We start from the raw sequence: 13770 nt of genomic DNA on the forward strand, positions 1-13770 counted from the left end.
CTCGATGAACAAATACTTATCTGATGTTCAGGAAAAAAACATCATAAATATCTCTAGAAAACTAAAAGTCAAAGTAATAATCAACAGCCCCGGTCAGAAGGCTCGCTTGGTTGGAGCTTCATCCTGTCCACTGAAACGGTGCGGATTCAATCCCTGGTTGGAGAGTATATGGGAGGCAACCAAGCTATGTTTCTATTTCACATCAATGTTTCTGTCTGTATCTTCCTCTCAGTCTCTAAAAAAAATAAGAAGAATACGAATTAAAAAAATCCATGAATATATCCTGGGGTGAGGATTTTTTAAAATGTCATAATCAATGTGAATGAAACGTGTTCTGCTGTTGCTTGGGGGTGACGGGTTTTCTTGTCCTTGGTTGAGAAGACACTGAGCAACAGACATAAGAACCAGGCGTGTGGAGATCAGAACATCAGTTTTGTATCTAACAAGGCTGAATTGGAGAATGCGGTCTGAACTTAGCAGGCGGCTCCGTAACACGCCCCTCGGGACTGAATGGCCCTGCCAGGGTCACACACCCGGACCCCGGGGGCCTCCCTCTCAGAGTGGTCGCTTATCTAATAGAAACTCCTGAAGACAGGGCTCTCTCTCTGAGACACAGAGGGAGAGGAGATCCAGAGAGTGTGTTCCGAGAGCGCACAATCCCAGTTCAAGAAGCGTCCTGAAATGGCCAAAGAAGTCCCTCCCCCACCCTTGGGGAAGAGTAAGCGAGGGGCTGGGTGGAAGAATGAACGTTATCCTCGAAACTAAGCAGGGGCGTCCAACCTGCAGCCCGCGGGCCGCATGCGGCCCAGGATGGCTGTGAACGTGGCCCCACACAAAATCGTAAATTAACTTAAAACATTATGAGGTTTTTTGTGATTACATGTCCCAATGAATTTCATGTGTGGCCCAACACACCTCTTCTTCTTCCAGTGTGGCCCAGAGATGCCAAAAGTTTGGACACCCCTGCTAAAGTGTTCCCTGAGAACAGAATGCCCTGCTTTATGAGGGCGATGCAGACTCTAGAGAAGTTTAACAGAGGTCCCACTAAGATGACTCATGTGAAAGGCAGCATGCTAATGTTTTATATGGCAGAGTGACAGGTAGTGACGTAGTCTGACTCCAGAGCCCCCACGCAGGACCCCCACACTGCATGGGCCTTCCCAGGGCTCGGAGAAGAGCTGTCACAGAGGGCCAGCTTGGATCTGGGGGTCCATCAAAGAAGCGCCACGAAAATGTCGCTGTCCAGTTATAAGTATGCATCATTCTCTCCATCCTGAGAGTGGGTATCTGGGCCAAGCTGTTCTACAATGAAGGGGGGAGCGGCGCAGGTGGAATCACCTCCTCTGTGCAGTCTATTTACATCCAGACTCCATTATCCCACCTTGTAGGAGGGCGTTATTGCCGTCGTACAGGTGAAGGCTCAGAGGGGTTAAGCAACTTGCCCGAGACCATATAGAATTAAAAAGATGATGGAGCCACGATTGAAGGACTTTTGAAAGCCCTGTCATTTTCCCCTTATCTCATTGTCAAGGAGACAGGTACCTAAGCCTGAAACCCAGTTGAAGTGTATGATATGGACTAATCTACACCTTCAGTAAGGCAGGTTTTAAGGTCTGTAAATGGTGAGGGAGCCGTGTAAAAGTGATGAGTTTAGAATTTCTCTTTCTGGCTCATCTAAGTGCCCAGAGCAGAAATCTGTTTCCCCTTCCTACGGGATCGTCAGGGAAGTTCATAGCTACGTGACAGTCTTGAGTGCCAGCTAGCAAAGAGAATACTTAGCTTTCAATCATAAATCTCAACAATGTTTTTTTGTGTGTGTGATACAAGCTCAGGGGCCAGTGTTTCACAGTTACAGGTGCTTGATGGGCCAGGAAGGATACGGGGTGAACAGCCGTGTGAGCTGGAAGAAGCTGTAGTGATGGCTTACGGAGGAAGATGAGTATGGACATCTCTTGATAGAACGTGGGCGTGGGCAGTTCTAGGATTCCATTGTTTATTTAAATATACACTTAGCATAACATTAAAGTGGCTGATGGTTTATTCATTTAATAAAAAGTTATACTTTTGTAGAAAGAAGGAAGCACATGCATGGCCAGGATTTTTGCTAGAAGCTTTCCATGCACTATGCATTTTAATCTTTGTAACAACATGCAAAAGTTGGTTATAATCTCGTTGTCTCTCCGTCTTTTTTATCTTTAGCACATAAAGTTCCTTAGGTTTAGAAAGATTTATTGACCTAAATAAGAAGGTCCAAAAATCATCCTCCTTTCAACATACAATAATACATTCTGACAACTGATATTCTTGAAACGCTACTGAGTTACAACGAGGAGCTCACATACATTCTCTCTGCAATTCTTTCCCGGACCCCTGAATTCGTCTTTATTGTGCTCCCTTTGCAGAGGAGAAAGCTGAAGCTCAAAGAAATTACATCTTACAGCCAGTAAATGGCAGAATTGGAATTCAAATGCAAATCTTCTGACATCCAATCTCAAGCTCTGTCCAGGACACTGCCCCACTGAAATCGGGGACACATTCCTTCCCACCCACAGGAAGCCTTTCTGTCTGAGTCGTGCCTTCACAGTCAGGACAAAGCTGGCTGCCCAGTGACAGGCTGGGGGCTCACATGCTCAGACCTTGAAAATCTAAACCTACAGTGATGGCCAATATCTTTAGAAAGCCTTTTAGATGCATTTATGAATGGAAGCTCCAGAGTGCACTATTTAAGAAAAACTATAACCTTTGCCATACAGAACTAATAACATATATAATATATACACATATATACACACATATATACACACATATATATCTTATATATCATGTGTATTTATATATAAGATATATAATATATACATATATGTGTATATATAATTTTAAAGATGTATCTTACTTACATGTAAGATATATGTAACTATATCATATCTTATAAAGATATATCTTAAAAATAATATATATTATATATGATATATATTACATATACATGGGGGAGAGGGAGAGAGAGAGAGAATTAATTATGAGGAACCAGCTCATGTGGGTTATGGAGGCTTCATAGAAATTCCAAAGTCTGCAGTCAGCGAGCTGGAATCCAGAAGAGCCAGTGGGGTTAGTCCCAGTTAGAGAGCAAAAGACTATTGTCTCAGGTCCAGCAGCAAAGCAAATGAAATCCCTCTTTCTCTGCCTCTTCAGATCTTCACTGATTAGATAAGACCCACCCACACTGGGGAAGGCAATCTGCTTTACTCAGTCTACGGAGTCAACTGTAATCTCACGGAAGCACCCTCCAAGATACACCTCAAATAATGTTGGAGCAAATATCTGGGGACTCCCATGGCCCAGTCAAGTTAATACATAACATGAACCATCACAATGTCATACCTAACCAACGACACTGACGTGAAGGATGATAACAAGGATCTTCCACACGTGTACCTCATTGTTCCTATGAAAGGCAGAATAACTGGACACCCATTATATTTGTAAAGTCTAGAAGTGTGCACCAACTCTGTAACTTTTTTCCTCTCCAATTCTCACAATTTGTTGTCTTTACACATCTCTTACATTAAGCTGTTTCATAATTCAGTTGGCAGGACCAATCCAACTAAACATAAATTTCATTGCCAAGAAACAGTAGCATGGTATAGAGTGCAAGGGGCTGGGACCCAGAAGACTTGAGTCTGGATCCCAGTCTTGCATCTTATTAGCTAACATAAGATCAAACCACATAAATTTACAAATATTCAGCTTTTTATAATACAAAAATATCAATTTCATGTGACTTAGTGTAATAAAGACAGTCAGGGTGATGCACGTTATCTCACAGAGCTCTCACCAACCCTTTCTCATTACCTCTGTTTTACTAAGGAAGAAATAAAGGTCAGAGAATTTGAGCAAGGCCACCAAGCTATTGTGTGACTACACAGAGATTCTAACCAGGTCTCCCTGCTTCCAAAGCTACACTCTCTCAGCTTCAGTCCCCATTTATGACATGAGTGAGTTGCTTAAGCATTCTAGGCCTCAGTCATCATTTTTTTCTATTTCTCTTATGCAAGACGAAACTTGTGTCTTGAGTGCCAAGCAAAGGAGTTTTAATTTCGTCTCGTCAATGTGAACTATTGAGGGAATAATCTCAGAAAATCAGGGTCTGTATACTGCTAAGCAGTGACTGATGCTGTATCATCCATGCTGCCTTAAAGAGATGACCACGGAATTTTCCTTAAGTAAGTGAATAGCTCTGTTTACTCACCAGTTGGTGTGAGTGGACGTATCATTGGTTCTTGTAGATACCATTCTTTTGTTTAAATGCTGGGCCTCTCTCACTGTTTCTCTCTCTCAATGCTTTCTTGGTGGCCAGCAATAATTTCTAAAATTCTTGCCTAACTCAGCTATGCCAGAGGAATTTATAAGAAAGCATATTTTTGTTCGAGCGTGGGCTGGAATTTTAACCTATACTTAGGGAAATCTGGGCAGGGCGGTGACAAAGACATTGAATATTAGAACCCACAGAGCAAGGAGCAACCTGGGGACAGAATAAGGCTGTTTGGTCCACTTCTCCTCCCTACCTGAAGTCTTCATTCATTCATTCATTCATTCACTCAATAAATTATTTATAAATATATGTATATTCTATTATTTATATATAATATATTCAAAATACAACATTTATAAAAAACATTTATACACTAGGCATCTTCTTTTCCACAAAAATTGTGTGGTTTTTCTGTTCCTTTTTAGTCAGACTGAGAACTGAAACTATCTATATCACACATCTTGCTGTCTAAATTAATATTAGTTTGCTTTTTTCATTTGTATACTCCTCCAGGAAGATAAAAATTGCAGAAAACTATTGTTAATTTCAGGTGCGTCCTAAAAGACCCACTAACTCTTCAATACAAAGCATCAAATGACGGTTTACACCTCAAGAATCTTTGAAACTTGTTCTAAAAATTTTGTTTTTGGATCTAACAATCCTAATCTGTTGTGTCATGATTCTTCCCCAATTCTAACTGAGCTCCACACTCTTCCCCTTTCTCCTTCAAAACTCCTAATTTAGACCAGACCTCAAAAATCTCAATAAATATCCCAACTTTGGCCATTCCCCTTTGAGATGATACTGAGACTCCATAAAGGTAACATTCTTCCTCCTCAAGGCCAGCATCATCTTATCAGCAGGTTGTTTCGGTGTTATTTTGGGCAACTAGTGTTCAAAGAAAACTTTCTCTTAAAATAGTAGAAATCCAAAGGCTTGAGTTGGAAAATTTTACACAGGAAAAATTGTAAAGTAATTAAATGAATTGCAGTCCAGCCTTATCAAGGAGTCAGATAGTAATAGTAGGAAAAATACAAGGATCAACCAATGAATGAATAATAAATTCATTCAATGAATGAATAAATAAATTGTGGAACAACAAATCAATGTCTCTCTCTCAAAAATAAATAAATATGTTTTTAAATGTTAAAAAGAGATATAAGGTAGTTGAATGGATAAGGAGCAAGACCCATATATATTCTGCCTACAAGAGACCTACCTCAGAATGAAAGATACACACAGACTAAAAGTAAAAGGAATAAACTTTTTAGATTTTGCTGGATTCGTATGTTGATGCTTTATTTTAAAGTAGAAACCTTCAAGTCCTACCCTGAGAGGGAAGAGCCTGGCTTATTCACATAGTGTTATAAATTTGACAAATTGGTATTATTAGATGTTATTAGTCCAAAAAGGGTTAAAGTGTGACTGGAACATATGAGATGTCTTTAGGGGTTCTTGAAGCCAAAACCACTTTCATAATCAGACTAAGACAGCATTTTTCTTTTTTACTCTCCTCTCACATGTCTGTGGTAGGGTTTCCAGAAACTACATGACATGCAATATTGCAGCAGCATGAATACAGAAGAAGACACAAGAATTCAGCTGGCTGCTACTAAGCCATACATTTCAAAGTTTTGTAAAAATGCGAACCCATGCCAGTCTTCTTGTTAAATTTTTGTTTTGGAAAATACAGTCATAAAAATATGTTGTTTGTATAATACGTCAGGGGTTTGTTATTCTTACTTTTATGTGAATTAATACATAAATATTTTTTAAAATTTCTCAGTTTTAATTTCTAATATGGTAAATGTTGATTAATATAGTCCACATTAAACTAAAGTGCTCTGGGGTCTTTAATAGCTTTTAGGAGTGTCAAGGGATCCTGAAACCAAAATGTGTGAGAGCCACTGCTACAAAGCTCTATTACCATTCCCGAGTCATTCAAGGACCCGTTACAGCACTTTAATGGTTGGCCACCCAACCCAGGAAAAAACAATTCCATTCTTGATGAGTCGAAAGATTTGGAAAGCAGCTTATCAATTTGTTGGACCATCTTAATTACAATAATGTCTTTATTTTGTGCCCCATGGAACTCATAGTGGCTGCTGTCATTAAGTTTCACATGACAGTCCTTCAAATTCTGGGCAGTGTCATGTTTTGCCCCATTTATCCTCTGAGTGTATCATTTCTAACTCTGTTGAGTACCTCCATCTGACACCGTTTTTCATCTTCTCATCGGCACACATCAGTTTTTCATGGCCTTGGCATACATAACAAGAAAATACAGATTTTTCTGGAAAGGATCTTACCATACTTAAGTGCAATGAAGTTATTGGCTTTCTTAATTTGTCATTCTATTTTTCATACTATTGTTTCTTACTGAATTGCTGGAAGTAAATCCTTATTTCTTTTTATTGTGAGTTTATCCAAGAATTAGGTCTCTCCTAGTCTGTGTTTGTGCCATAGATTCTTTAAATCCTAACTCTCATTCAAACCTCAGCATATGGGGTTTGGTCCCAAATTTTAGCCTATCCGATTCTTAATTTCCCCTCCAATCAGAAGTGGTAAAACTTTATCCCACTATTCTCGTTTTCTATTCTTGGAATAAAGAATTGGAATATGAAAATTTAAAGTGCGTAAGCTAACAAAAAAACTGAAGTTTTATTAAAATGAGAGAAGTTAAATAATAATGATGTGATGACTCACTCAGTGGCTGTGGAAAGGGTAAAAGCTGGAGTGGAAATCAGCCTCCATCTTTTCAGGATTACCTCAAGAAATATTACTACCTTTTAGACAAATTGCCTGAAGTCACTGTACCATGAAAAAGTCTCTCCCTGGTTTTTCTCTCCAAAGAAAATGTTAAATGAATTGTCTTACTCCACCTTTCTTCTCCAATCTAATTTTAAGCACTGAATGCAATATGCCGTGCATTTAGAGTTATCTTGGCTCCCAGACGAATTTATTGCACAGGAATTATTCAATTAACCTTTGGATCTCACTGGCTTTGCTGCAGGGCAAGTCAAAGTAATTTGGGGCAATCGCCTGGCAAGGGCAAAGGGCACATGCTCCTCAATGTCTCACACGGGGCACACGGGGGAGCAGGGCCGTGTCTGTTCCCTTCAGGTGATTTTAACAACTCAAGATTTCACACTGGAAATCCACAATCAATATACAGTAACATTCAATACAACTTGAAGAAAAAGCCTCGTTAGTATCCCACCCTCTTAATATTTGGATTAAAGGACCTGAAGAACAATCTCAAATTTAAAATAATGTTGGCAAATTTGATTGAACATTAAACCCTTTTAAAAAAGTTGTGTTGAATGAAAATGTAAACACAACATACAAACACTTTTAGGATCCTGTTAAAGCAGTACTTAAGGGAGATTTTTAAAGCACTAATACCTGTATTGAAAGAATAAAGGTCTCAGACTAAGAACCTCAGTTCCACCACAAAAATCTAGAAAAAAGAAAAAAGAAAGCCTGAGGTAAGAAGAAAGGAAATCATAAAGATCAGAGTAAAGTGAAACAGAAAAACAATAGAAAAAAAGCAATGAATCCAAAATAATTTCTTAAGTCGATCAATACAATTGATTCATCTCAGCCAGACTGATCAGGTAAAAAAAAAAAAAAAAGATGGGGGGGAAGATGCAGATTACCAAAATCAGGAATGAGAGATGTAACATCACCACACATTCTGCAGATATTAAAGGATAATAAAAGAGCACCATGAGCAATATTTTGTTAAAAAATGCTATGATTTAGATGAAATAAATTCCTCAAAAGATGAAAACTCTCAAATTTCATTTAAGAAGGAATAGATTACCCTCTATTCCTTATTTACTCCATATTTACTAAAGAAATTGCATCTACCCCTTTTTCCCAGAAAACCTTCCGGGTTCATATGGTGTTATTGGTGAATTCAACCAAACTTTTAAGGTAAACATCCATTCTACACATATTCGTTCAGAAAAGTGAAGAAGACAGAATGCTTCCCAACTCATTTTATGAAGCCAGCATTATCTTGATATCAAAGCCAGACAAAGATATTACAGGAAAACTACAGACCAACATCCCTCCCGAACATGCACACAAAAATTCTCAACAAAATTACAGCAAGTAAAGTATAATAATACACAAAGATGATAAAAGCCCATGACCAAGTTGGGTTTATCCCAGGAAAGCCAAGTTGCTTTAACATTTGAAAATCAGTTAATTTACCATGTTAACAGGTTAAAAAGAAATAAATCTACCATCATATCAAGAAACATTAAAAAAGCATTTGACAGAATCCAGCATCCATTCCTTATTAGAAACTCACAGCAAACTAGTAAAAAATTGGAAAGATTTAGGGAAATTTACAAAACACTGAAAATTACAAAACATTGCTGAGAGAAATTAAAGTTCTAAGTAAATGGAGAGATTTACTGTGTTTGTTAGAAGAGTCAATATTGCTACAGTGTCGATCCTTCCCAAATCTGTGTCCATGTTCAATGTAATATCAATTTAAATTTCATCAGGCATTTGGACAGACAGGTAGAAATTGACAAATGGGTTTTATTATTCATGTGGAAGGAACTACAGTGGACCAAAAACTTCGAAAAAGAGGAATAAAGTTGGAGGACTAACACTAATTGATTTTAAGACTTACTGTATGGTAATTAGGATAGTGTGGCATGGTTTTTAGGAGCTAAGAAAAGACATCTTTCTGATCTCAAGTTAAGGAAGTGTTTCTTAGAGAAGGTAGAAAAAGCACTAAAGAAAAAGACTGGTACATTTGATCACAGTAACATTCAGAACATCTTTTCATGTAAAAATATCATAAAGAGCATCAGATCGAGGCCCCCACAGGGTTACAGGATATTTCCAATACACATATAACCAACAAAGGACTATTACCCAGAATATATAAAAGATTTCTAAAAATCAATAGGAAAGCAACCACCAAATTGGAACAATGGATGAAAGACTGGAACATGTATCTGATAAAACTGAAGATCCCAGTGGCCAATAGACATGAAAAAAATACTCAACCTCTTTAGTAATCAGTGAAATGCAAATTAAAATCACAGATACCATCCTGCCCTGGCTGGTGTGGCTCAGTGGATTGAGTGCCGGCCTGCGAAGCAAAGGGTCGTTGGTTCATTTCCCAGTCAGGGCACATGCCTGGGTAGCAGGCCAGGTCCCCAATAGGGGGCGCATGACCACACATTGCAACCACACATTGATGTTCCTCTCCCTCTCTTTCTCCCTCCCTCCCCCTTTAAAAATAAATAAAGAAAACTTTAAAAAAATATTTCACAGATACCATCGCATACCTTTCGGGTCGGTAAAAAATGAAAGAAACGGATGGTATTAAATGTTTGTGATCCACATGCTTGTACCTAACTGGGGGAAGCACACTGGCGCAACCACTGTGGAAAACAATTTGTTTTTTTATCTAGTAAAGTTGAAGACAGATACATTTGCACTTTAGCAATTTCTGTCTTAGAGAAACTTGATTATATTTGTGTCCTGCTGCCCGTGCCTGCACAGCCTTGATTCTAACAGCAAAAACCAAGAAATAACTCGGATTTGCATCAGCAGCAGATTGGATACATGCATTGCAACATACTTATACAGTGGGATACCAAGGCCATAATAATGTAAACTAATCCCAGTGAAAAGAACATGAGTGATACGAATGTCATCTTTCACAACCAGAGTTAAGTGGGCCAGAAAAAAAATGCACCTAAGTCCACTCTCGGTGCCCCTTTGCATGGAGCGCCCCGAGGGGATCTCTCACCCCTGACGTTTCTGGCAGCGGCGCTGCCCGGGGTGGGGGGCGGCTCAGCACGTCCTGGGGCTCTCAGAACCACCCGTCGTCCTCAAGGAGCCAACGGGAAGCTGGGCCCCATAACCAAGTGGAACAAAAGTTCTCTGCTCACTTGCGCTTGCACTTTGTTCCTGTCTGAGCCCCAAGTCTCACAAAGTCTCTCACCGAAACAGCTTCTTCCGTTTTGACTTCTACCTCTTCCTCCAAGAGGACCCAAGGCAGCCAGAGTGGCAGGGGGCGGGCCGGAGGGATCTGGCCGGGGGGCTGGGGCCTCGCCCCTGAGCCTGCTGTCCCCGCACCCACAGGAAACGACAGTCCTGACCCCCAAACAGAACACTCTAATCCTACTCTCATTCTTACGCCAATCAAAACAAACCAACAAACAACGCTCACTCCTAGACTTGTCGAATTTGCTTAATAATCTTAGAATTGATTTAAGTTCTTTATTTGCCCTCGTCAACCATCATATATGTTATATATGCCAGGCTGGGCTTTTGGAAGGAAGCATGCTCCTTGAAGAATAAGGCATCTCTTTCTTCCTTCTTTGATTTTCTGAGTATCCTTTGTGAGTTTACAGACTTATCGGTCAGGTGTACTTTTTCTTTGTTTAGCATATAGTGTTATCTCTCTGTTAAATGGGCTTCTTTGCAAGAACACACCCTCTGGTTATCAAATTCAAATGTATTTGTATTAAACTATCTAGTTTTCATTCTTCTGTTTACTCCATGTGATATTATTTTGCAGGCACTTGAGGTCATAAGTAAGGTGACCAACTCATGCCAGTTACCTGGAACTTTCCTGATTTTAAAACTGGAAGTCCTCAAAAGCTGTGGGTTCGATCCCCAGGCAGGGCACATACAAGAAGCAACTGATGCATGCATAAATAAATGGAACAACAAATAGATGTTTCTCTCTCTCTCAAATCAATAAATAAAGTTAAAAAAAAAAAACAAATGGAAAGTCCTGTGACCCAAGAACACCTGTAGTTGCAGGCAAAGAGGGGTGGTTGGTCACCTTAAGAAGAGTTATTCCTGATAAGTGACTCTGTCATACTTAATGCACTAACTCAAGAATCTTAAGCTTGCTTCTCCGTTATGGCTTCTTATCACTTTTTCCCCCTTCATTGTATCCAATCTTACTGGTCTCTCCATAATTTCCCCCCTTTCTTTCCAAATGCAATACATCATAATCCATTGCAGTTGGAAGAAAACTCAGATATGACCTAGTCAAACTCACTGATCTATAGCTGATCAAGCTGAGGCCTGGAGAGAAGTAACCAGCTAAACTTACCCATCTTAAACCTAGAAGTGGTTACGCCTTGCAATGACAGTACCTATAATAATAACAGTGACTAATATTTCTATGTTCTTTACTCTCCCTGCTCACAGGGGACAACTTGTCTTTTAAGATGAAGTGAAAATATTCTCCAATTCAGAGTCCATCTTTGACAAGCAACTTGGCTTGTCTCCTGACACGTCTGGGACCCTTCATGCTCTCGCTGTGCTGTTGCTGGGAGCCTCTAGCTTCAGGCCCGGGATCTGCCGAATTCTGCGTGGGCTGTTTCAGCAGAGCCTGGGCCTGGAGCTAGAGGTGCCCAGAGAAATGGTGACAATCCCAACAAGCCCTACAATGAGGTATTACCTTGGCAAGTCTCGGGGCCATCCAGCGGGGGTCTGGCTCTACGTCAGCGCCCAGCCACACGCGCCGTCAGAATCTTGCGTGAGCTGACGGCCGCACTGGGCGCACGTCCTTGGAGGTGGGTCCTGGCAAAAGAAGTGAAGCCGTTCTTATACGTAGTGTGCTGTGCTTGCCCATGACCCTGACTTTGAACACGGTGCACTGGTCCTGGCCCATAGGGTGAATGCCCTAAAAGCTAGTGGTGCAGACAGACCCAGACCTGAAATTTAGACGCAGGCTGTGTCCATAAGGAAGCACAGGTTTTATCAAAAAGCACAGGTCGTATCTACCTCCAGTACGCCTTCTGTGGAAGAACGATCAGCTACGTGCCTTGCTATGAGCACCCCCAGTGTCCTTCTCTACAGCCTTTAAATATCGTCTGGAAAAGTGTCTGTGGTCCCATTCCCACCTGTGCATTGCGCTGCGCAGCGGCTGATGGGGCGCGCCACGGCCGAGGGGAGGGGGCGCGCCCCCTGACCCTGAGGGACACCGCCTGAGCCCGCTGGGACGGGAGCGCGGCTCTGAATCTCGCGGAGCCCGTCCGGGGGTTGTCACAAACGAGGGAAATAAACACGAATCATCATCGCAAACACTGTTTGCTGGGAGAGCAGACGAGGGCCCTTCCCTTTTAGAGGAGAAGCCGGTGGCACATCCCTCTAGTGGGGAAGGCCCCGTCGCCCTTTGTTTCAAGGCTTTTATTGAAAAATCTTATCAGTGGGGCTAGGTTAACAGGAATGCATACGCTGTCTCATTACATTAGTATGTTAAGTTTCACAGAGAATATAAGATGCTTTTAAGAAGACAAGTGACAGGAACACGCCGATTTACATGGGTCTGAGAGGAGACTAGTATCAACAAGAGAGATTAACAATAAGGGCAAAGTAGATATAAGGGTGCCTAAGGATATAGGGTAGGGTCTGTAAATAATGTGATTGTCCTCAGCACAAGCTGGCCAGAGCTCTGAGGGAACAACAAAGCACACTTTAAAGAATTTACTTTTAGGCCTGATTTCCCCAGGAACCACCAGGTCTGATTTAGGGCTGATTCCTGCACTGTTTCAAGCCCGAGCCAGGTCGGGGGAGGGAACCACCAAGAGAGAAGGAGACTGCTTTCCGCTGCCATGAGGACTCAGGCCGTGTCCCAGCCAAGCCGAGAGGTATGGGTCTTTTCGCCCTTTCTTCGTGTCCCCCAGTTTCTTCTCTGCTGCCAATACGGACTGAGATCTGTCTTAGGTCGCCCCTCCCCCAAGGGGTCTTACCAAAGCAGAGAGGCAGGAGCTACGCCCTTGTCAGGAGGGACAGGCTGTGTCTCCTCAGGAGCCTGTTTCTCTAAGGCCTTCTGATTATTTCCAGCCTTGGGGTCCTCCAGCCTGTTGTCAGGGTTACAGTTCCTGAAACCAGGCAGGGTGTTTCCCAACACCTGTGCCCACCAGGGAAACTATATTCATTCGTTCCTTCCTTCATGTGGTCATCAGTGATAATATCGGCTATCTTCACTGTGACAGAACTGTGCTGGGAGAAGATAAGGGTGCTCTGTTCCTGCTCTTAAGAAGCTTCCGGGGACTGGAAGAGGAGAAGAGCTTATGGAACTGACTATGGAACAGGTAGTGTGAGCAAACGTCTAAGAAAGCCCGCCCAGTCCAGGACGAACTCCTGGATTCGGCTTGGAGGAGCTGGGAAGGGCTTCGCAGGGGTTGGCTCTGGCGTGTGGACCTAGCTGGTGAGAGAGCCACACCCAGTGTCCCAGGCCCCCAGGGGAAACCAAATAACTTCGCTTACTTAAAAAAGCTTGCCTGCAGTTGGGGGTTATGCAATAACAATACAAAGTTGCAAGTGGGAGTCACAGAAACAAAGGCCAGGGGTGGAATAAAACACTAAATGTCACAAACACTGAAGAGAGCTTTCTAAACTGTCCTCTAATTTTCTTTAGGCATTTAAGCCTCACTCGTTTACACGAAATGGGCCCTCAC

The sequence above is a fragment of the Pteronotus mesoamericanus genome, unplaced genomic scaffold (genome assembly GCF_021234165.1).
Source record: "Pteronotus mesoamericanus isolate MK-2021 breed Mesoamerican mustached bat unplaced genomic scaffold, CSHL_Meso_final scaffold_85, whole genome shotgun sequence".
Lineage (NCBI taxonomy): Eukaryota > Metazoa > Chordata > Mammalia > Chiroptera > Mormoopidae > Pteronotus > Pteronotus mesoamericanus.